Source organism: Rana temporaria, chromosome 2 (assembly GCF_905171775.1).
Source record: "Rana temporaria chromosome 2, aRanTem1.1, whole genome shotgun sequence".
NCBI lineage: Eukaryota > Metazoa > Chordata > Amphibia > Anura > Ranidae > Rana > Rana temporaria.
In genome coordinates, this window is record NC_053490.1 from 44,999,602 (window position 1) to 45,021,912 (window position 22,311).

Sequence of the window (22,311 nt, forward strand, 5' to 3'; positions counted from 1 at the left end):
TGTCGCAGTCACGAAAAAAATCACTGATCGCCACCATTAGTAGTAAAACATTTTTTTTTTTATAAAAATGCAATAAAACTATCTCCTATTTTGTAAACACTATACATTTTGCGCAAACCAATCGATAAACGGTGTCTGTGTGTTTTTATTTTTTATTCTTTACACATTCTTTGTGAAATGGTAGGGGTACAATACCCCTTACCAATTCACAAAGGGGGGGCGAGATCTTGTTAAAGGGGTCTTCCAGATTCTGATAAGCCCCCCACAACCATCGGGCAAGGGTTGTGGGGATGAGGCCCTTGTCCCCATCAACATGGGGACATGGTGCTTTAAGGGGTCACAGACTCCCAAAGCATGGCCTGGTACGGTTCAGGGGGGTGGGGCGCTCTCTTGTCCCCCCTCTTTTCCTGCGGCCTGCCAGGTTGCGTGCTCAGATAAAGGGTCTGGTGTGGATTATTGGGGGGGAACTCCACGCCATTTTTTTTTTACATTTGGTGCAGAGTTCCCCTTAAAATCAATACCAGACCTGAAGGGTCTGGTATGGAGATTTGGGGGGAACCCCACATCATTTATTTTTTTATTTGACACAGGGTTCCCCTTAATATCCATACCAGACCTGAAGGGCCTGATTATTGAATTTGGGGGGACCCCCACGCTTTTTTTTTTTTATCGATGACTTTCAATGACTTTTCTCTGTATTGCCGGAATAATTCATTATAGCTGCAAGTACTTTTAAATTACTTTTTTTCCTTCAGAAATTACATTTTGTGCAGGGACAGTTCTAAGCAAGAGAAACAAGCACTATGTTACAGGCATACTATCCACACCCCCAGGTACGAAATTTAAAGGAATATTTCACTTTTATTGTTTCACTTTAAGCATTATTAAAATCACTGCTCCCGAAAAAAATGTTTGCATTGATACATGTCCCCTGGGGCAGGACCCAGGTCCCCAAACACTTTTTTTGACAATAACTTGCATACAAGCCTTTAAAATTAGCACTTTAAATTTTTCATGTTCGAGTCCCATAGACTTTAACGGTGTTCGGATGTTCGAACTAATTTAATGCCTGTTCGTATGTTCTGATGCGAACCGAACTGGGGGGTGTTCGGCTCATCCCTATTCACTGTATACGATTGTGCCAGCGTCATCGGCACATGCACAGTGAAGAAGCGGCCAACTCGTGCATGTGCAGGGGGACGTCATCACAGCTCCGCCAACCCGGAAATAACTCCGGAAGACACAGCGCCGGTCACATCGGTCTACAACCACTTTAAGCTACACTGCAGCCCTTTTACTGGCCCCTTTTTCTTCTTAGGTCCAACCCCCCCCACTCTCCTCCTCCTGCTCTGTCCCATCAACCTTTTGGTTACAAGGCTCCTTCTTGCACTGTCAATCCCTACCAAAGATTTTGAAATACCGACTACTGTGCTTTCCAAAAGCAGTTGGTCAAATCTGTACATTTTCGTAATACAATCACTGTAATTCTCTACCTCGATACTTTTTATGAACTTTTAAATGACTAACAGACTTTTGCTAAATCAATAAAAATGTATTAGACCATAAAACTATTACAGAATGATACAGTACTTGTAGATCCATGCAGTAAATATCACAGAATGGTTTCTAGACCTCCAAATAATGCTTGGGTCACCAAATCATTTAAATATCATAAATCTGTTGACACCTAAAATCAAATGGCAAATGTGTCTAGACAGCTGATTTACCATCTGTGTCTGCTGCTGGCTGACCTACTGGGTGATACAATCTGCACACTGGACTGGGCAACTGAAATTGACATTACAAACACAATCCCAGCAAGATCTAAAAAGGCATGCACTTACACATTTAGCATGGTAAAACAGAGCCATGTTTCAACAAACATTACCATAAAGTAGCTCATCAAAACAAGCACCTTTTATTCTGAGATTGGTTATTGTTTTTCTTTTCCTGAACTTTAGCACAAATCCTGGATGGGCCCCCAATTGATATGCTTTTCCTGAAAGTGTAGGCAGCATTTTTCTTAGCACAAGCAACAGAACAGAACTACTTCCTTTGAAAAGCCTGGTGAGCCTCAAGAACACAGCCTGGGAAGTCTCTGTAAACCTCCATGTACAATCCATGCAAAAAAAAAAAGGAGAAAGGTTGTGCCTTAGAAGTCAGCTAAAACATTGTTTTATGATTGCAGGTGAACAGCAGTCAAAAATGCCAACCCGTTTCGGCCATCGGGCCTTAAAGTTATTGTAAAGTCTCTTTTTTTTCCTATAAAAATAATGAACATGTTATACCTGCCTGCTCTGTTGCAGTAAATTTGCACAGAACAGCCCAGAGCCGCCTCTTCTTGGGTCCCTCTTCTGTGATCCTGGACCCTCCCCCTCCTTGTTCAGTGCCCCCACAGCAAGCAGCTTGCTATGGGGGCACCCGAGCCGAGTCACAGCTCCATGTCTCCATTCAGACACGGAGCCCCAACATGGCCCTTCCCCCTCTCTCCCCTGATTGGCTAGCTGATTTTGATTAACAGCAGTGCCAGCGCAGTGCTGATGTGTCTCAGTCACTCAAAAGGGAGAATCTCAGATGGATGGTATACTCGTGGACATCGCTGGACAGAAAGGGACCCCAGGTAAGTGTTAGGGGGGCCGAGGGGGGCTGCTGCACACAGGATTGTTATCTTAATGCATAGAATGCATTAAGATAAAAAAAACTTCTGACTTTACAGTTCCTTTAACCATGGCTATTTATGATTAAGGCCTGATGGTAGAAACACGTTGGCTTTTTTTACTGTTCACCTGCAATAATAAAACTTCCATGGCACCAGCCTTTTAGCTGGCTTCCATGTCACCAGCCTATCTCCTTTTTTTCCACAGTAAAAAGTGAATAATAAAAAAAAAGTTTAAGGAGGTGGGGAGGTTTACTTGGAAGTATGGCCTTTGTAGAGTTCTTCTTTAACCACCTCCAGTCTGGGCCAATTCTGAAATTTCTCTCATAAATGTACATGTAAAAATATGCATTTTCCGGCTAGAATATTACTTGGAACAACCAAACATTACACATTTGCACAGCAGTTTAGCACATTTTTGGGAAAGAACAAACTTTAATGAATTTTAGTACATACAAACACAATACCCAACTTTTTGGTAAAATATAAAAAATTATGTTATCAGTGCTCAAGTCCTGCGGGAACGCGTGGGAACGGAGTCCCTGCACTTTTTTCACAGCAGGAACGCAGTTCCCTTTGCAGGACTAGAGCAGCCTCGAGCAGCCCGAGCCGATCCTTCACTAATCGGCGATGCCCAGCTCGAGTCACTGTCAGGGGTAGGTGAACCTTACTTAAAGTTCTTTCTAAATCCGGCGATAAGTTGCAGCAGACCTCCGCAATGTCTCCTGGGAACAATGACAAAAGCTCCCAGGAGACATTGCGGCATCGAGGAAGTGACGGATTACCCGCACACTACCTGATGAATCCATATACAAAAAGCGGCCAGTAACATAAAGGATTACTAAGCTACAGTGGATCGAAAAAAAAAAAACATGCGGTTTGGTAATTATGCATATGAGCGTATCATTTATTTTTTTTTTGGTGGGGGAGTGGATCTTGGGTGGGAGTTCCCACACTTTTTTCCCCAGGACTTGACCCCTGGATGTTATGCTGAGTAAATGCCCAACATGTCATGATTTAAAGTTATGGAATGGAATGGTGACAAACTACAGTGCATGAAAGTGGTTGTATTGTCACTTTTACATATAGGCAAGCCTACAGTAGGTGAACGCGATATTGTGTCAATCTCGCTCCCTTTCTCGGCGAGATTGAGCACCTACGAGCCCCATCGCGGGAGCCAGCGCCGAGCTGGCTTGCCGCGATGGAGACAGAGCCGTCATAGAAGCGACGGGAGATCCGACTTGGATTCCCGCCAATTCTACACGTGTGCGGCGTTTGTTATGAATCCTGAGGGGGAAGTCCCCGCCGGATTTTAAATAAAAATCCGGCATGGGTTCCCCCCTCAGGAGCATACCGGGCCCTTAGGTCTGTTATGGGTTGAAAGGAGAGTACGGCGTAGGGGGTCCCCCTACAATCCATACCAGACCCGTATCCAAAGCACGCTACCCGGCCAGCCAGGAAGGGAGTGGGGACGAGCGAGCGCCCCCCCCCTTCCTGAGCCATACCAGGCTGCATGCCCTTAACATGGGGGGGTTGGGTGCTCTGGGGCAGGGGGGCGCACTGCGGCCCCCCCACCTCAGAGCACCCTGTCCCCATGTTGATGAGGAAAGGGCCCCTTCCCGACAACCCTGGCTGTTGGTTGTCGGGGTATGCGGGCGGGAGGCTTATCGGAATCTGGGAGCCCCCTTTAATAAGGGGGCCCCCAGATACCGGCCCCCCACCCTAAGTGAATGAGTATGGGGTACATCGTACCCCTACCCATTCACCTGCAAGAAAAGTGGTAAAAACACAAATAAACCACACAGGGTATTAAAATATTTTATTAGTCTGCTCCGGAGGCCTCCCCTGTCTTCTTTAGCTCTTTTACCAGGGTAGGCTTCTTCTTCCGATTTCCGGGGGTCTTCTCCTGCTCTCCGGGGTCTTCACCGCTCTTCTGTGACGTCTTCTCCGCTCCGGGGGGTCTTCTTCTATGTTCGCCGCTCTCCGCTCTTGACTCGGCGCACCCCGGTTCTTCCTCCCGCTGTCCGGTGCCTTCTCCTTCTGCTGTTCTGTGACGTCTTCTCCTCTTCTTCCGCTGTTCTGTGACGACTTCTACTTCTCCCTTCAGGCCGCTGTGCTGTGACGTCTTCTCTTCTTCTCTTCTCCAGATGTTGACACGCCGGCTCTTCTCGCTGAAATACAGGTGCGCTGCTTTCATCGGACCTATATAGGCCTCACAGTCCCATCATGCTCTGTACCTACCCATGTGATACCTACCACGTGGGTAGGTATCACATGGGTAGGTACAGAGCATGATGGGACTGTGAGGCCTATATAGGTCCGATGAAAGCAGCGCACCTGCCATTTCAGCGAGAAGAGCCGGCGTGTCAACATCTGGAGAAGAGAAGAAGATGACATCACAGCCCGGAAGAAGAAGAATACCTCACAGCACGGAAGAAGAAGATAGACGTTCAGCGCTGAAGGAGAAGGCACCGGACAGCTGGAGGAAGAACCGGGGTGCACCGAGTCAACAGCGGAGAGCGGCGACCATAGCAGAAGACCCCCGGAGAGTGAAGAAGACCCCCGGATAGCCGAAGAAGACCCCCCCGGATAGCGGAAGAAGAAGCACACCACCCCCGCCGAAGACGTCGGAGGAAACCCGCCGAGGAGTGGGCGCTTTTATAAAAGCGACCCCCCCGGCGGTGGAAGAGAACCGGACGGCGGCGAAGAGCGGCCCCCACCCCGAAGACGTCAAAGAAGAAGCCCCTCCTGGTAAACAGAGCTAAAGAAGACAGGGGGAGCCTCCGGAGCAGACTAATAAAATATTTTAATACCCTGTGTTTTTTATTTGTGTTTTTACCACTTTTCCTCCAGGTGAATGGGTAGGGGTACGATGTACCCCATATCCATTCACTTAGGGTGGGGGGCCGGTATCTGGGGGCCCCCTTATTAAAGGGGGCTCCCAGATTCCGATAAGCCTCCCGCCCGCATACCCCGACAACCAACGGCCAGGGTTGTCGGGAAGGGGCCCTGTCCTCATCAACATGGGGACAGGGTGCTCTGGGGTGGGGGGGCCGCAGTGCGCCCCCCTGCCCCAGAGCACCCAACCCCCCCATGTTGAGGGCATGCAGCCTGGTACGGCTCAGGAGGGGGGGGGGCGCTCGCTCATCCCCACTCCTTTCCTGACCGGCCGGGTAGCGTGCTTTGGATACGGGTCTGGTATGGATTGTAGGGGGACCCCCTACGCCGTTTTTTCGGCGTAGGGGGGCTCTCCTTGCAACCCATAACAGACCTAAGGGCCCGGTATGCTCCTGAGGGGGGGAACCCATGCCGAATTTTTATTTAAAATCCGGCGGGGACTTCCCCCTCAGGATTCATAACAAACGCCGCACACGTGTAGAATTGGCGGGAATCCAAGTCGGATCTCCCGTCGCTTCTATGACGCGCACGTTGGAATGTGCTGTCACTATTCCAGTGAGTGCGAGATCTCGGCACCATGTCGCCGAGAATCAGCGCGATGCTGTCATGCTAAAAACACAATATCGCAAAAACACCTACTGTATAAGGCCGAAGGACCATTTTCATCGGTTAACCGATGAAGCAGACTGATGGTCTGATGTGCCTACACACCATCAGTTAAAAAAACGATTGAGTCCAACGCGGTGACGTAAAACACAACGACGTGCAGAGAAAAATGAAGTTCAATGCTTCGAAGCATGCGTCGACTTGATTTTGAACATGTGCGGGTTTTGAACCAATGCTTTTGCGTACTAACCATCGGTTTTGACCTATCGGTTAGGCGTCCATCGGTTGAATTTTAAGGCGAGTTCTAAATTTATGGAACGAAGGATAACTTACCGATGGGGCCCACACACAGTCGGTTTGGACCGAATAAACTGAACTTCAGTCCGTTTTCATCGGTTTTGTCTGACCGTGTGTACAGGGCCTAATAGGCTTTCTTCACTAGCAAGTGCCATGACTGTGTGGTGCCCTTTCTGAAAGTGCACCAAAACTCCTCCATGTTTTGGTGCACTTTCAGAAAGTACACCACACCTGCAGTATATACTAGAAGTATATGGCTCAGTGCAGCTAACCTGCAAAAAAGCTGCACCTGTGGATCAGTGTGAAAGCAGCCGAATAATGCCCAACATGCCCACTGCAATAGTGCAATGTATGCAATGTTTAATACACTGGCCTTTTCCTCTTCATGCTTCTGCATGCATCGCTCTCCAGGCTACTAGAAAGGTCCAGACCTACAGAGGAAGCATCGGCTTATGCGGCTCCTGCTCCCTCTATGGCTGCCTGCTTCCTTCATTGCTGGCGCTGGCTCTATGCACTCAAGTATGGCAGGTCGGCAACCCCTTGATCGCAACCTGGGCTTGCTGACCCATCATGCCAGAGCATGGGCATCTGATTCCCCGGTTTGAGGTCAAAGGCCACATCAGAAGGCTCCGAGGGCTATATGTGGCCCACGGGCCACAGGTTGAGCACCCCTAATATAGATCATTAACTTCAATAAAGTAGTGAGGCTGCATTTTACTCACTTGTGTTTCTTGTTTGTACAAACCAGCTCCTATTGTAATTAGTTTGTATTGCTGGCAATGCAGGTCAACTACAGTCTTTCATATTCAAACAAATGTTTTTGGGCAAGGCTGCGTGCAAAAGTACAATAATGCAGTAAATTAGCACACCGCTCACACTTATGCGCTCCAACTCCACTTCACAAACAAAGGGTGCTGGCCTTGCAAGTAGCAGATGAACTGTTATGAAGAAATGTCTGGATGGCCACACTCCAATAAAATCACCTTTATTGAGTCAAAAACATACGACACTCTATAGAGAAAACGAGGGAAAGAGATACAGCATACAATTAGAGCTGGGCGATTTTGGCCCCCCAAAAAATCTGCGATTTTAAGAAAAAAAACTTGATTCGCGATTCGAATCAAGTTTTTTTTACCTGATGGACACCGCGCCGGTCCAAAGTTTTTAGACGGGGCCGCGGCTTCGGCCTAGTCTGCCGCGATCCTGGGAAAAGGGCGTGGGACTAGACCGAAGCCGCAGCCTCGCCTAAAAAAATGCTGCTCGCCACGATCCTAGGAAAAGGCCGCAAGCGGCATCCGGCCTCGCTGCCTTTTCCCAGGATCACGGCGAGCTGCGGGCAGGATTTTTTTAGGCAAGGACGCGGCTTCAGCCTAGTCTGCAGAGCGCCGGTCCTATGGAAAAAAAATAAATCGGATTTGGTCAAAATCTGAATCAATTTGCCCTCGCAACTCGATTCGAGATTCAAACCGATTTTTTCCCCAGCCCTACATACATTACAGCAAACGTGTTTCACACCATTCTCAGTGCTTAACCAGAGCTGAAATTATAAGCGAACACACAGCTATATATAAATACATGGCCTTGATCTATCTAACCTTCAATCCAAAATTAGCCATGTTTAGCTAATGAGGTCCAGACATTAGTAATTCATTATTTAGCCATCTTTTTTCACCTCACAGACCTAAAAAACAGGTCCAAATGTTACATATAAAAAAACAAAGGGAAAAAAAAAAGAATGCAGTCTACACCACCCCTTAATAAAGGACTGTGGGTGGGAAGGCCTTCAAGGAAAACTGCTTGAAGGAACATGGGTGTCACTGGGTCAGAACTGCTCCTATAATATAGCATGCCGGAATTACAAAAAGTACTTTCATAAATTCCAATACATACCGTACCTATTTCACTATTAATTTTCAATGCTGGGAAAATTACAGACATTATTAACTTTTTTTCATGAAAGTCCCAAAAGAGCAATAAAAAATTTAAAGACCTTTGGTAAGATTAGATTTAATAGAACATGCAATTGGTTTTTCCATTTTCTGGACACTGAATCTAAGCTCTAACAAAATGTCTTGCTGGAAGCAGTTTAAATTGTACTTAAAATGAGCACAAAAGAACATAAAGGCGCAATTGCTGATGTACAGCTTACACTTAATGAAAAGTTAGAACCAGTTTATTCCCATTCTACCGCGGCTGTAATAAAAATATATTTTTTCAGGCACATTTTTGTGTAATTCACTTATGAAAATCTGCATTCTGAACGTCATTGGATATTAATTGTCTGGTTACAATTACACAACCGTCTCCTGTTTGCTACTGGCAAAACAAAACACGTTCCTTCCAATTTTTAACAGGTTCATTTAGTAAACTACATTCCAGTTAGGAAAAAGCAGTTTGGAGCAGATATAGTGGTTAAGGGCTGTATATTTTATTCTCTACAATTCAGTGTCCCATTTACTATATGAAGTGTGACCAGAAAAATGCTTCATGCTGTCCATATCCTGCCTCTTGGCACAAGCTCAAAAGTAAACATGTCACTTGGCAACCAAATGTAAAGTCACATTATGATGTGATTATATGCTATAAGACAGATAAATTGATAATTGTCAGGGGTGGGTAGTGGGGTCCCCCAGGGTTCTGTGCTGGGACCAATCCTCTTTAATTTGTTTTATAAATGACCTGTAGGATGGGGTAAGCAGTGCAATCTCTGTATTTGCGGACAATACTAAGCTAAGCAGGGCAATAACTTCTCTGCAGGATGTGGAAACCTTGCAAAAAGATCTGAACAAATTAATGGGGTGGGCAACTACATGGAAAATGTGGTTCAATGTAGAACAATTTTAAATAGTGCATTTGGGTGGCAAAAATACGAATGCAATTTATACACTGGATGGAAAAGGACCTGGGGGTCCTAGTAGATGATAGGCTCAGCAATGGCATGCAATGCCAAGCTGCTGCTAACAAAGCAACAGAGTATTGGCATGCATTAAAAAAGGGGATTAATTCCTGAGATAAAACGATAATTCTTCCGCTCTACAAGACTCTGGTCCGGCCGCACCTGGAGAATGCTGTCCAGTTCTGGGCACCAGTCCTCAGGAAGGATGTACTGGAAATAGAGAGATTCCAAAGAAGGGCAACAACGCTAATAAAGGGTCTGGAGGATATTAGTTATGAGGAAAGTTTGCGAGCACTGAACTTATTCTCTCTCTGAAGAAGAGACGCTTAAGAAGGGATATAATTTCAATTTACAAATACCATACTGGTGCCCCCACAATAGGGATAAACAAGGGAGTTTAACAGGAAACGTGGCCACTCATTAAAATTATAAGAAAAGATGTTTAACCTTAAACTACGTAGAGGGTTCTTTACTGTAAGAGCAGAAAGGATGTGGAATTCCCTTCCACAGGCGGTGGTCTCAGCTGGGAGCATCGATAGTTTCAAACTATTAGATAAGCACCTGAATGACCACAACATACAGGAATATACAATGTAATACTGACATATAATCACACACATAAGTTGGACTTGATGGACTTGTGTCTTTTTTTAACCTCACCTACTATGTGTATATATATATATATATATATATATATATATATATATATATATATATATATATATATATATATATAAAATGAACATTTAAAAAAGGTGGCTTTTATAGACTGACCGATTAAATTTTAGCAAAAATTACTTTACTTCACAAAGCCAGTATAACTGCAACAATAATTTGTGATGACCAAGCAGGTTTTAAGTTGAGTAAATAACCAATCTAAAAAAAAAACACCTGGCTAACCGTTAATTAAATAGTTGAAATGAACGTGGGATAGTTCTAAGAGTAGATTATGGTACTGGCATTTTTTGGTGAAAGAAAGACTGGTCTTTGGGACTGTTCTTTGGAGCAAGGGATCCTGATATGAGAGAGGCAAGTATGAACACAAGCAGGTAGGTTTACATTACAAAGGGGTAGGTTAGCATTGGCGATAAAGAGAGAGTTAGCCTTGGATTACATAGAAGGTTTGAGTTTTTCTTCTCTTAAAAAGGCTTCTCTTCCCATACAAATCTATGAGAATAAATAAGCAACAGGCCAAATATCTAATCTGCATTTGAATTCCGTACAATCTCAGAAGCATCTCAAACTGATGTCAAAAAGGACACTGCATTTGCCCATTAATCGACAAAGGCCCCAAGTGCTACATGAAAGGTTAGTGACAAACCCAAAATGAAAAATGTAATATATTGCAGATTACTAGTCCTCTGTGTTGTGAAAGCATAATTTTTTTTCCCCAGGCTTTATTTTATTTTCAGCCTGCAAATAACACACACTAACACACCCTGCTCCTTGGGGGATATGACACTCCTCCACTGATCTATGTAGGGAGTCATCCATGGTTGTGGCATTAAACTGCTCTCCTGATATGGATTAGAAACATATCCATTTCTCTTCATCATCATTACATGGGGGCTGGGCAATTGGTAGTTTACAGAAGATCGCAAGGAAGAAATATATTCTGCATTTCTGGTAGGATCAACAGGTATTTTCTGTATTTGTGCATATATTCTTAGCTTGAAAAAAATAAACCTAATGCAGCCACCACACCGCCACTGTAAGCTGGAGTATATTGCATTTAGTTCTTTGGTTTAGTGATTGTTTAAGGTTACATATAGATTACGGTTAGGATTAGAGGGGGTTAGTGTTACAAAGACAGTTATACAGTAGGTTACATGGAGGGTTACGTTTACAAGAATGGCAAGTGTGAAGGGTGCCTCTGGGTAAGGTAAAGCCTCATACACACGATCAGACTTCCATCTGACTTTTCTGTGGATTTTGGTCCGAATGAGCGTTGGCTGTGAACTTGTTCTGCATACACACGGCAGAACATTTTCAGCCAACTTTCACCAAATCACGTGTATTTTTAGCTCTTTATCGCCACCCTTTGGGCAACTTCTGCTATTGTTGTCTGATCTTTAGCATTGGTTAGGAGAATGCCTGTTTTTACTTTGGACTTTAGTCCGATGGACTTGTGTACACACAATCGAATTATCCTCCATCGGACATTTGTTGCCGGAAAGTTTGATAGTTTGAGAGCATTCACAGCGAACATTTGTCAGATGAAAAAGCAAAAACACTTGTTCGATGGAGCATACACACGGTCGGATTGTCTGATCAAACAGGACAGAAAATTGCATATTCTATGAGCTGCTTAAAGCAAACCAGGAAATGAGAGATTGATCTTTGCTATAGGATTAGCATTAATAATCACAAGAATTAGAAATACAAATCCTGTTAAAAAGGTACTGTATATTCAAATGTACCTATTAATTGTAGCTTTATGTTTGATTCACATGGACACCAGGTTCAAAAGGCCATCTGCATTTCAACTGCTTTTACCTGAAGCAACAATTTAATTGATTTAATAGGAATATTTGGCCAGACTACAAGCCTAAACCTCCAAGATGAAAGAAGCTGCTCTGGCCCATGACCAATACTGAGCCATCCTGATCAGTGTACTAAATGTGTACTAAATCAGCCTAGTCATTTAAAGTGGTTGTAAACTCAGATAATGTTACCCCAAATCAGCAATATGCAATTTCATCTTGCTGTTTAGCAGCTAAGCACTACATACATTATACAAATAGAACGCTCTTACTTGAAAAAAATGACTTTTTATGCTCGCCTTTGCTTGTACTCAGCCGCTGCCATTATGACTCCTGTCTTCCGCGTTTCAGTAGCATTTTATTTCCGCCCTCACTCTTCTTCTGTGTCCATAATCCCGCACGTGTGCATTCCTTCCTGAAGCCAAGCCTCGTTTTAGTGTCAGATAGGGAGGTTCTGTCCTCGGCTCTGCGCTCCAACCCCTGTGACATAGCGAGTCACATGGGGTTAGAATCAGCTTCTCAGGGAGGGAGTATCGCGGGATCTCGGGGCTGATGTCAGTCAGAGGAAATTACGCAGCCCTGGCAAGTACACAGTTTTCCGGACAGAAGAAGAGCCGGCCGGAAAAACGGCACTAACTGCGCATGTGCCGATTGCGTCATTCATTCGAAAATTACAGATTACACAGAAAGGGATAAGGTAGGAAGCGTTTTAAACATAGAGCAACTCGTTGATAAGGTGGGAAAGGTTGATAAGGTGGAAATAGCACAGGAAGGGTTTACAACCACTTTAAGGAGGTTATTAGCAGGGAGCAGAGCCTCAAAAAATGTATCCAAAGTCCATTATATTTTCCCTTTATGTGATCCAATCTCTTTTTATACCCTCCATAGCTCTTCTTGGCGATATGGAGGCTACAAAGATGTTTAGTTAATAAGCTTAAAAATGAATAGGTGGAAGGGCACATGCACAAAGCCATCTAGATAAGACATGTTTACCTAGAGCTCCGCGCAGACCGGGACATAACAGCCTGATGTAAGGAGCCATACTGGGTAAAAATTATCAACACAGCGTCTACATTATCCCTGAAGTACAGGAGCATATTTTGAGGGCATGTATACTGCACAAAAATCTAACCTTAAAGCGGTAAAGCCACAGGTATCACTGACAAAAGCTGCATCTAAAATGGCGGCAGCACGGTCTCACCTCACCTCACCTCACAGCTGGGCACACAGAAGCAGCACAAGTCTTCCTTCTCAAAATGGAGAACCTGTAATAGATACAGGTATGACCTCTATAGCCCTGCAACACTCTGCAACTGGCCCTGACTTGCTTACCCAGTTTGAAAGGGTATTACATAAAGCACAGCAGAATACCTCAGATGCCATTACTGACAAACTTACTCACGAGATTCATGAGGTAGGCAGACGCACATCTATTTTGGAGCAGAGGGTGGATAAAGTTGACATTACTGCATCAACACATACAGAAGAATTGGAAACCCTTAAATATGATTATTTTATTCTGCAAAACCGATTGGAAGATTTTGAGAATAGGGCAAGATGATTGAATTTACGAATACATGGTATTCCTGAGGGAATTGAAGACTTAAAGTCAAGCGTAACAGCACTTTTCCAAGAACTAGCTCCATCTATCCCAATTGAACGTCTAGAAATGGACAGAATCCACAGGACCCTAACCTCACATAAAGAAGAGAACCCCTAGAGATATTATACTGAAGATGCGCCATTTTCTCACTAAAGAACAATTAATGGAAGCAGCAAGAATTAAAGAATCACGGATTTATCAAGGACACAAATATCTAATTCTTCAAGACATGTCAATTCACGCTAATTAAACTAAAAAAAGAGTTGAAACTGCACCTGCAAGTTCTCAAATACCATTGTATATCATATAGATGGGGGTTCCCCTTCTCCCTGTGCTTCTCCCTTAAGGGAACCTGCTATACCTGCAAATCGACAAATGAACTTCTTGTCATCATTAGAGAACTCTGCCTGTCAGCACCCACAACTACAATAGATGGGCCTAAACATGGAAAGAATTCTTCATCTACACAACCTCAAAAATCATCAAACATTTTGATGGGTCAGGCCCTGCTTAGCTTGCACAAAACAGGTCGTTTTACTTCTCCTCCACCCGAAGAAGAAGATATTACAGACTGATGCTTTCCAATAGGGGTGATATTTATGTTTCAATATCCTTAAGATGTTTGACATAATTCTTGCATTGCATAGCTTTTTATTACTTTATATATTCAATTCAAAGTTTCTTAAATTATAAGGGATCCTTCAGTTTCATTAATGGGGCCTATTATTATTGATATTTGGACTCTTACTAGATATACCATATAAGAATATCTTTAAGGTCTAGAAAAAAGTTATTCTATTTTTCACAGGAACACAGTTGATTACCACTGATTTGAATTGATTTGATAGATGACTCTATCTATACATTGTTACAATATCAAACCTACTCAAAGGTTTAATTTTATAATTTTGTTTTTATTCTTATAATTATATATCGTAACTACTAGTTGTATATATCCTCCTTTACCTCATAATATTCAAAGGTTTTATTAGACCTAGTTTATAATTATGACTAGTTAGTCTAATAATTTTTTCTTACTGAATGTTTAGATGGCTGTTGTAGTCCCGGGGACAACCACTGCACCTCCATCTTTTCCTCGAGTGACCAACATAGATTTGTTCACTCTTTGGAACATTTTTTATCCACTGATTGGTGATCTAACACCATTCATTGGATAACCTACTCCAAATAGGAGCACTTTTTTCTTTTTCCTTTTAGATTTTTTTTATCTACCTTTATGGGTAATTTCTTTCAAACACCTATAATAATATTGGCATAATAGCGTTGTTCGATCCTAATTGTACTCTCTAGCATATTTTAATTTTACAGAATTATTGAACTATCTTTCAACTTCTCAACCCCACTTAATGCACCTAAAAATTCTTACCAAAAGCTTATAAACCAAAATGTTCTTCTTAATACACTCATTATTCTTATCCTCATAAAAGATCATCTTTTTGTTCATGTTAGTACCTCGGCTCTCATTCTAGACTCACAAATCTTTCCATGCACGTTTGGTCAGTAACAACCCTTTCTTCCTTGGTCCCAAAGCCCAATCACCGAATTTGGTACATCAATGATAGCTTGCTGACAAATTCTTCATATTAATTGGGGTTAGAGAAATCCATAAAGCACAGGTGTCAAACACAAGGCCTGTGGGCCGAATCCGACCTTCCAGGCCATTTCATGTGGCCCTAACACCTCTCCTGCAGCTGCAGGAGAGCTCCAGCCCTCCTCTGGCCCTCCTCCAGACCCTTAGTTTCTGCTTTCAATCAATGCACCCAGCTTCTTTCCAGCAGCAGCAAGCAGCATAAGGAAAGGGGGGTGCACTGTGATGTAAGGGAGAGTGGGGGACTCAACTTCTGATGGTGGGTGGCGCTTGACATCTAATGTAAGGGGAGGGGGTGCACTGGACATCTAATCTTACAGATACAACTGGCCCTTTTGAGGGCAATCATAATGCTGATGGGGCCCACGATGAAATTGAGTTTGACACCCCTGACATAAAGGATTATCTTATCCACAACAATGCTACTGATACAGACCCCATAACGCGGTAGGAAGCTCTCAAACCCTATATTAGAGGGGTTTGTATTAGTCAAGCTTCCCATAATCGCAAGAAAAAAACAACACATACACAAAGGTCTGGAAGAAGCATTTTATAAATCTTCTGAAAAATTTCAGACTACACCTTCACCATCAAATACATTTATTTATGACAAAACTTGATTGAACTTGACATATTTCTATCGGAATCAACTGAAAAAACACTTCGTAGCTCTAAACATACTTTCTATATGAAAGCTAACAAACCAGACACCTTTTTGACCTTGGCATTAAGAAGGAACAATTATACCCCACAACCTATCCGTTTAAAAATAACTAAAGATGTCTATACTAGTAATCAATTAAAAATTCTTAATGTATTTCTTAAAAAACTTTCTGAACTATACAAGGATACTAATACATTCGATTAATCTCATCTGACTACACTTTTATACACAATTCAGCTTCCTTCCCACTCCCCATCCCAATAGGAAACTTTAGAAATCCTGTCACTGAAATAGAACTGCAAGCCGCTATAAAATCATTCAAGCAATGAAAAACAACCAGGTATCGACGGCCTCTCAGCCACTTACTATAAACGTTTCATGCCCCTACTATCTGCTCTCGTGATTGAAGTTTTTAACGCCCTCCTTAAAGGCCTCTATTTTACAACTGAATCACTCACTGCCTCTAATTCTATGATCCCCAAACCTAATACAGATGATACATCTTGGTCTAATTATAGACCAATATAAATCCTTAATGTAGATATCAAGATATTAGCCAAAACTCTCGCTTCCAGCCTTAACCCCATTATATGGAAAGCAAAGACAATCCGCGCTAACCCCTTAGTAAAAGTAAATGCTTGAGATATAAAATGAATGTGACATAAAAATTAAATTATAAAGTGCTGCACCTCAATACAAAGAAGCCTAATATTGGGCTCCAAACAACTTATATATAAAAAGGAAATTAGTGCGCTACTTAAAACATGAAAAATAAGTGTAGAATAAATTGATATTGTGAAAAAATTGCAAAAAATGATAATATAAAAAATATTTTCAAATGTCCCATGCAGGATTCCAGCAAAGTTGTGCAAACAAATCTGTGCAAATGTATGTAAATAAGTCCTATCTAGGAAACAGCAGCAAGCAGACTATTGTGACAACATGGAAATCTGACTAACTATGTATTTTATCAGTCAAAAACAGGATTACTCAATCCATGATTCATGCAAAAACAGAAGTAATCTTTCTTGACAATATATCCAAACATGAAGCCTTGTGATGACCGTGGTTTGAGCATTTCATACCTCCAGGTTTTGATAAAACATTGTTGTCTCTATGAGGGAGTTTGCCCTATAAATATACTCTCTGGAAATATTCCTCATTCTCCACTCTACTGTTCCTTTACCTCAAACTGGTTTAGTTTTACTTTATTTTTCTTACAAGCAAGTTTAACCAATCAAAACAAGGGTCATCTGAGATAGTTAGGACTATAACTCAATCACCAGATAACGCCAAGCCAATTAGCAGGAAATTGGCCCTGGAATAGTTTGTTAATTTCTCCTATTTTAGATTATTTTCCCCCGCTATATCGAGCAAACGCTATCTTCTTCCATTTTCACAATATCTAAATAGTACCTTTTATTTTCTCCTATCAAGATTATATATAATTGTTATTAATGATAGCTAGAATAACATCACTAAATTGTTATAACTGAAATGTTACACTAAGGCATACCCCTTACATTTGGTTCTATATACTTCATGAGAGAAGCATACAGTAGTTATAACTGCTTTCTTGCATTTTATTCTTTTCATTGTATTGTACTAATATGAATGGTACTATTCTTATGACCTTTGTTATGTTTTATGAAAACATAATTAAATATTCAAACAGAAAAACTAATAGGTGAAAGGTGCCCCAGTTTCCTATAAATTCGGCTTTTCCTAATGAATAATTGAAGAAACTTTTATTTACTAATGGCTTCGGTTATTAAAAGATGAATATTCAGATAAAACGTACATCCCTGACTGTTCAGTTCTTAAGTCTATTCAGTATTTTATAATGGCCTCAAAGGTTTCTTTTTTCTAAGTTGAAGCATCAGGTTAATAAAATGATTAATGCTTTCTAAAACCATTTATACATCTTGAATCATTAGCCTGTATTTCTAATTTCGGAATTAGTTAGATACATGGAAAAGCTGTTCTGCTCATATCTGGGGGAAACAAAGATCTTTCTCTAATGGAATTTCCTTGTAGATGTCTACATTTTTTTCCAATGTGGTGTAAAATGGGGGAGGTCTAGCTCAGTGGTAGATGCGTTTTCAGCAAATTCACAGCCAACAGGAACTTTAAATTTAAGGTGTGTTGTAGCCCACTTTTATTAAAGATAACAAAATGAAAGTTCATACACACATGGATTGCCCCCACATGGGTTCTTCGCCAGCAGAAATACAATAAATAAAAAATGCCAAGCCACCTGGCATTTAAGGCTCACTCAGCCTTGGTCACAGTACCATGCTGCACAGGCTTACTCCTGGCCTCTAGGAAGGGGTTCTCCTGAAACTCCAGGCTTTGTCACTCCTCTGAGACCCACAGTTTCCTTTAGTCCCCTAAACTGTCTCTCCCAGTTGTCGAAGCTATGGTCTCCCAAACTCTCTCAGCTGGCTTAACTCTCTCTGTCCACTGACCTGAAACCTCTCCCACATGGAGTGCTGTCTCAAGGATATTGCCTCAGTTCCTAAAAAGAAGCACACTTCTCTCCTGGCTGCAGCAACTGCTCCAACTCCATCCCTCTGAGCTATGGCTCTGATCTGCCTTATAATTTATTTGTGCACACAACCTGCAGAATTTCTGTAAAACTTGGAGACACGAATGAAGCCCACCCAATGCTCTTTAGAGTCTTAAAGTCTCCAGCCCTGATTCAGACTTTCCAAATCCAGAGAAAATGTAAAACATAATTTTCTCTGCTCACAAAGCATCTGCTGGAGCATCTCAAACTGACTCTTTGAGAGTCCTGTGTCCATTTTAAACTAATTTGCACTGAGACAGGGGCTCTCATGCTCACAGTGGGTTAATGTTTTAAAAACCTTATAGATACCCAACACATGACATAGATCGGATTCAACAACCCTACACCAGCAAACTATAAAAATGTACTTAGAGCACCAAGGAAAGATAAAGGTGCAGTACAAAACTGTCCCTAAACAGTGGGTCGAGTGGTTGGGCTAGCCCATAGCAGGCCCCTGCTGACTAAGTCCTATTGGATGCAACGCGTACGGGGGAGGAGCTATGCTCGGATGACATCACCCACTGCCATCCTGTGAGATGGAGCTCATATTGCTTTTGAGCTGTATTTTGATCGTTTTTAATGTAAGTAGGCATTTGTTGTATTAATAAAGCCTGGATTTGTTTAAATGGAGAGCACTTAGATCTTCTTTTACTTGCATGTGCCTGTTGGATCCCTGGGAGATCGCTGTCTGCAGTACTGGCTTAAATTTTCCCCTAAGGGAATTGTGGTTGAACTGGATGGACTTGTGTCTTTTTTCAACCTGACTAACTATGTAACTATGTAAGGGGACACAAACTATTGATTCCCTGTTAGTTCAGGAGTCCATTTTATAAGGTGAGCGACCAAGCATTCCAGTGGTGTTACCTCGGATTCCTACTTTCCCACACGTGAATCTCTCCGGCTGCTAACAGGTAATGTTCTGGCGTTCTGCTATCTGTGTGAGCACACATGCACTTTAAAGGTACCAATATCCAATTTATTATTTATTTTATGCTAATTTCATTTAATTGAATCATAGAACAGTGCCACATCTACTACCATTTTTTCCCTATACATTTACTTCACTTAGGTGGCAGTAACACGTAGAGGCTGCAGTTCTTTTTCAATTCCCCTGGAATATACATACAAGTCCTGAAAATTAAAAATAATCCATAGTGTGAAATCATATATTAACTCAATGTCAGAGTCACGATTGGACACTGTCATCGTGACTTTATCCAATCATGGCTCATTCCCGCCCCACAGTCAAAGTATTCTTGCAATTGCAACCATTATCAGTGTGATTTTGGCGTGGAGAGAGATAGAACAGGGCTCTTGTTCAGTGCTATTAGTTAGTTAGTGTGCTATACTGTGCTATTTTGCTTCAATTGTCAGTGTAGAATATTACTTTAGTGTCAGTCTAGGGATAGTGTGAGTGTAGGCGGGGAGGACCATCATTCAGCTTTGCATAGTGTGCAGCTAGAGTAGGGACAGCTCAGATAGTTTCACTGTAGTGAGACCGTGTCATTTATACATACATTAGTGTAGAGTAGGGACAACTCAGATAGTTTCAGTGTAGTGAGACCGTGTTATTTATACATACATTAGTGTAGAGTAGGGACAGCTCAGATAGTTTCATTGTAGTGTAGTGAGACCGTGTCAGTAATCTTGACATTAGTGTATAGCTAGAGTAGGGACAGTTCAGATAGCGTCAGTGTAGTGACAGTTGAACACCGTCTATTTGATTGCGTTACTGCCAGTTTAACACCATTTACTTCTGTGTACATTACTGACAGTTTAACGCCATATAGTTCTGTGTGTCACTGTATGTTTGGCGCATTATATTGCAGTATATTATATTGTATCTGTGGAGTGTGTCTGTGTAGTGTGAGTACTCAAATTAAAGGGCACCAAACACCTCTTTACATTGATTAAAGTGCATCTACGTATAGATTTCAACATATCCTTTACATTTGCTTATAAGCACTGCCCCCTCCCTCCCAATAATGTCTGGGAGGACAACAAGGAGAGGCAGACATTCCCTTGGCACTGTAAGGGGGCCAGCAACAAATGTGTCCACAGGCAGGGTATAATTTCTTCTGTTTAGCGAGTTTGCCCGTGCTATCCAGCCACAGCATGCAGAGGTGGTGGTGGACTGGCTTACTAAACCTTCCTCATTCTCCTCATCCTCTGTCACACAAGCAGAGACAAGTTTTTTACAGCAAGCCAAATTCTTGCTTACATCAAGAGTACCTCTATAGGGTTACGGTGGGAAGGCGCCACGACACCCAAAGACCAATTTTTCAGCACCTGTTTGACAGGTGCATATCATTGCACTTGTTTACAGCAAGCCAAATTCTTGCTTTCATCAAGATTATCACTATAGGGTTACAGTGGGAAGGCGCCACATCACCCAAAGACTAATTTTCACTCACCCGTTACTTCTATCCAAAGGCAAAGTGACACCAGAATGTATCCAAAAAATCTCTAATCTTGTTCCCAGTGCACTACATTGCGGCCTCATCATACACACTGGCTCCCCGATTTTCTGCTGAGCGAAATAAAGGCAGCTTGCAGGAAAATGTATTAATTTTTTTGGCCTTTTATAAATTCAATTATTTCTGCAGCAGATTCTAGACATGGTACAGATCTGCCACTTTACAGTTAGACTAAGGGGACCCCCAGGCACTATGGGCCAGATTCACAGAACAGATACGACGGCGTATCTCCTGATACACCGTCGTATCTGTTGTTCTATCTATGCGGCTGATTCATACAATCAGTTGCGCATAGATAGCCCTAAGATCCGACAGGTGTAATTGACTTACACCGTCGGATCTTAGGATGCAGTACCTCGGCCGCCGCTGGGTGGAGTTTGCGTCGTATTCCAGCGTCGGGTATGCAAATTAGCAGTTACGGCGATCCACAAAGGTTTTTCCCATCGTTACGTCGGCGCAAGTCTTAGTTTCCCGTCGCAAAATTAGGGGTACTTTAACATGGTGTAAAATGACTCCACATGTTAAAGTATGCCCGTCGTTCCCGCGTCACTTTTAAAAAATTTTTGTTCCCGGCGTAAGTACGTTACGCACGTCGCGATTCACAAACACGTCGCGCCGCCGTAATTTCACGCAAAGCACGTCGGGAAAATTGCAAACGGAGCATGCGCAGTACTTCCGGCGCGGGAGCGCACCTAATTTAAATGGTACCCGCCCCATTTGAATTGGGGGGGCTTGCGCCGGACCTGTTTACGATACACCGCCGCAAGTTTACAGGTAAGTGCTTTGTGGATCGGGCACTAACACTGAAAACTTGCGGCGGTGTAACGTAAACGGGTTACGTTACACGGCCGCAATTCTATGTGAATCTGGCCCTATATTTTTCATTTTTAGGCTTTCACTTTAAAAATCAAAAAAATCACTGCTCATTTAAAAATTACGTTTTTCACAAACTTTTTTTTTTTTATTGATAAATGTCCCCCAGGGCAGGACCCGGACCCCTATAACCATTGTATGCCCAATTACTTGCATGTAAGCCTTCAAAATGGGCAATTTTGATATTTGACATTTGGGTCCCATTGACTTTAATGGGTTTCTTTATTCGGGTCCGAACTTTCGTGGTGTTCGAAAGTTCGGGTGTGTTAACCGAACAGGGGTCTGTTCGGCCCATCCCTAATACTTATCTCCTCTGTGCAAGAATTTTGCAAAGTGGCCCCGATCCTCCTTTTCTGGGGGCCCTCCTGCAGCGCTCCTGGTTCCTCCTCTTCTTCAGTGCCCCCATGGAGAGATGCTTTCCATGGGGGTACCCATGCAGGCATGCTCCCGATTTCCAGTTGCTGCATCCATTGACACAGACAGCAGGACTTGGCCAGGCACCACGACTCCCGTGTCACTGGATTTGATTAACAGCAGAGGGAGTCAATGGCTCCTGCTGCTATCAATCTATCCAACGAGGACCCGAGACAGCGGCTGCTGTGCTCGTCCCTGTCGCGGGAAAGATTGGGTACAAGCAACAAAAGAGGGGAGGGTGCTGCAGCACAAAATATTAATGCATA

General features: G+C 42.7%; 1 protein-coding gene across 2 annotated transcripts in view; it reads right to left on the bottom strand.

The window, feature by feature from the left end:
- The window catches only part of SLC36A4 (solute carrier family 36 member 4), a 363,728-nt gene that overhangs the window by 196,582 nt on the left and 144,835 nt on the right, over positions 1-22,311 (bottom strand). The gene's annotated exons all lie outside the window — the stretch shown is intronic.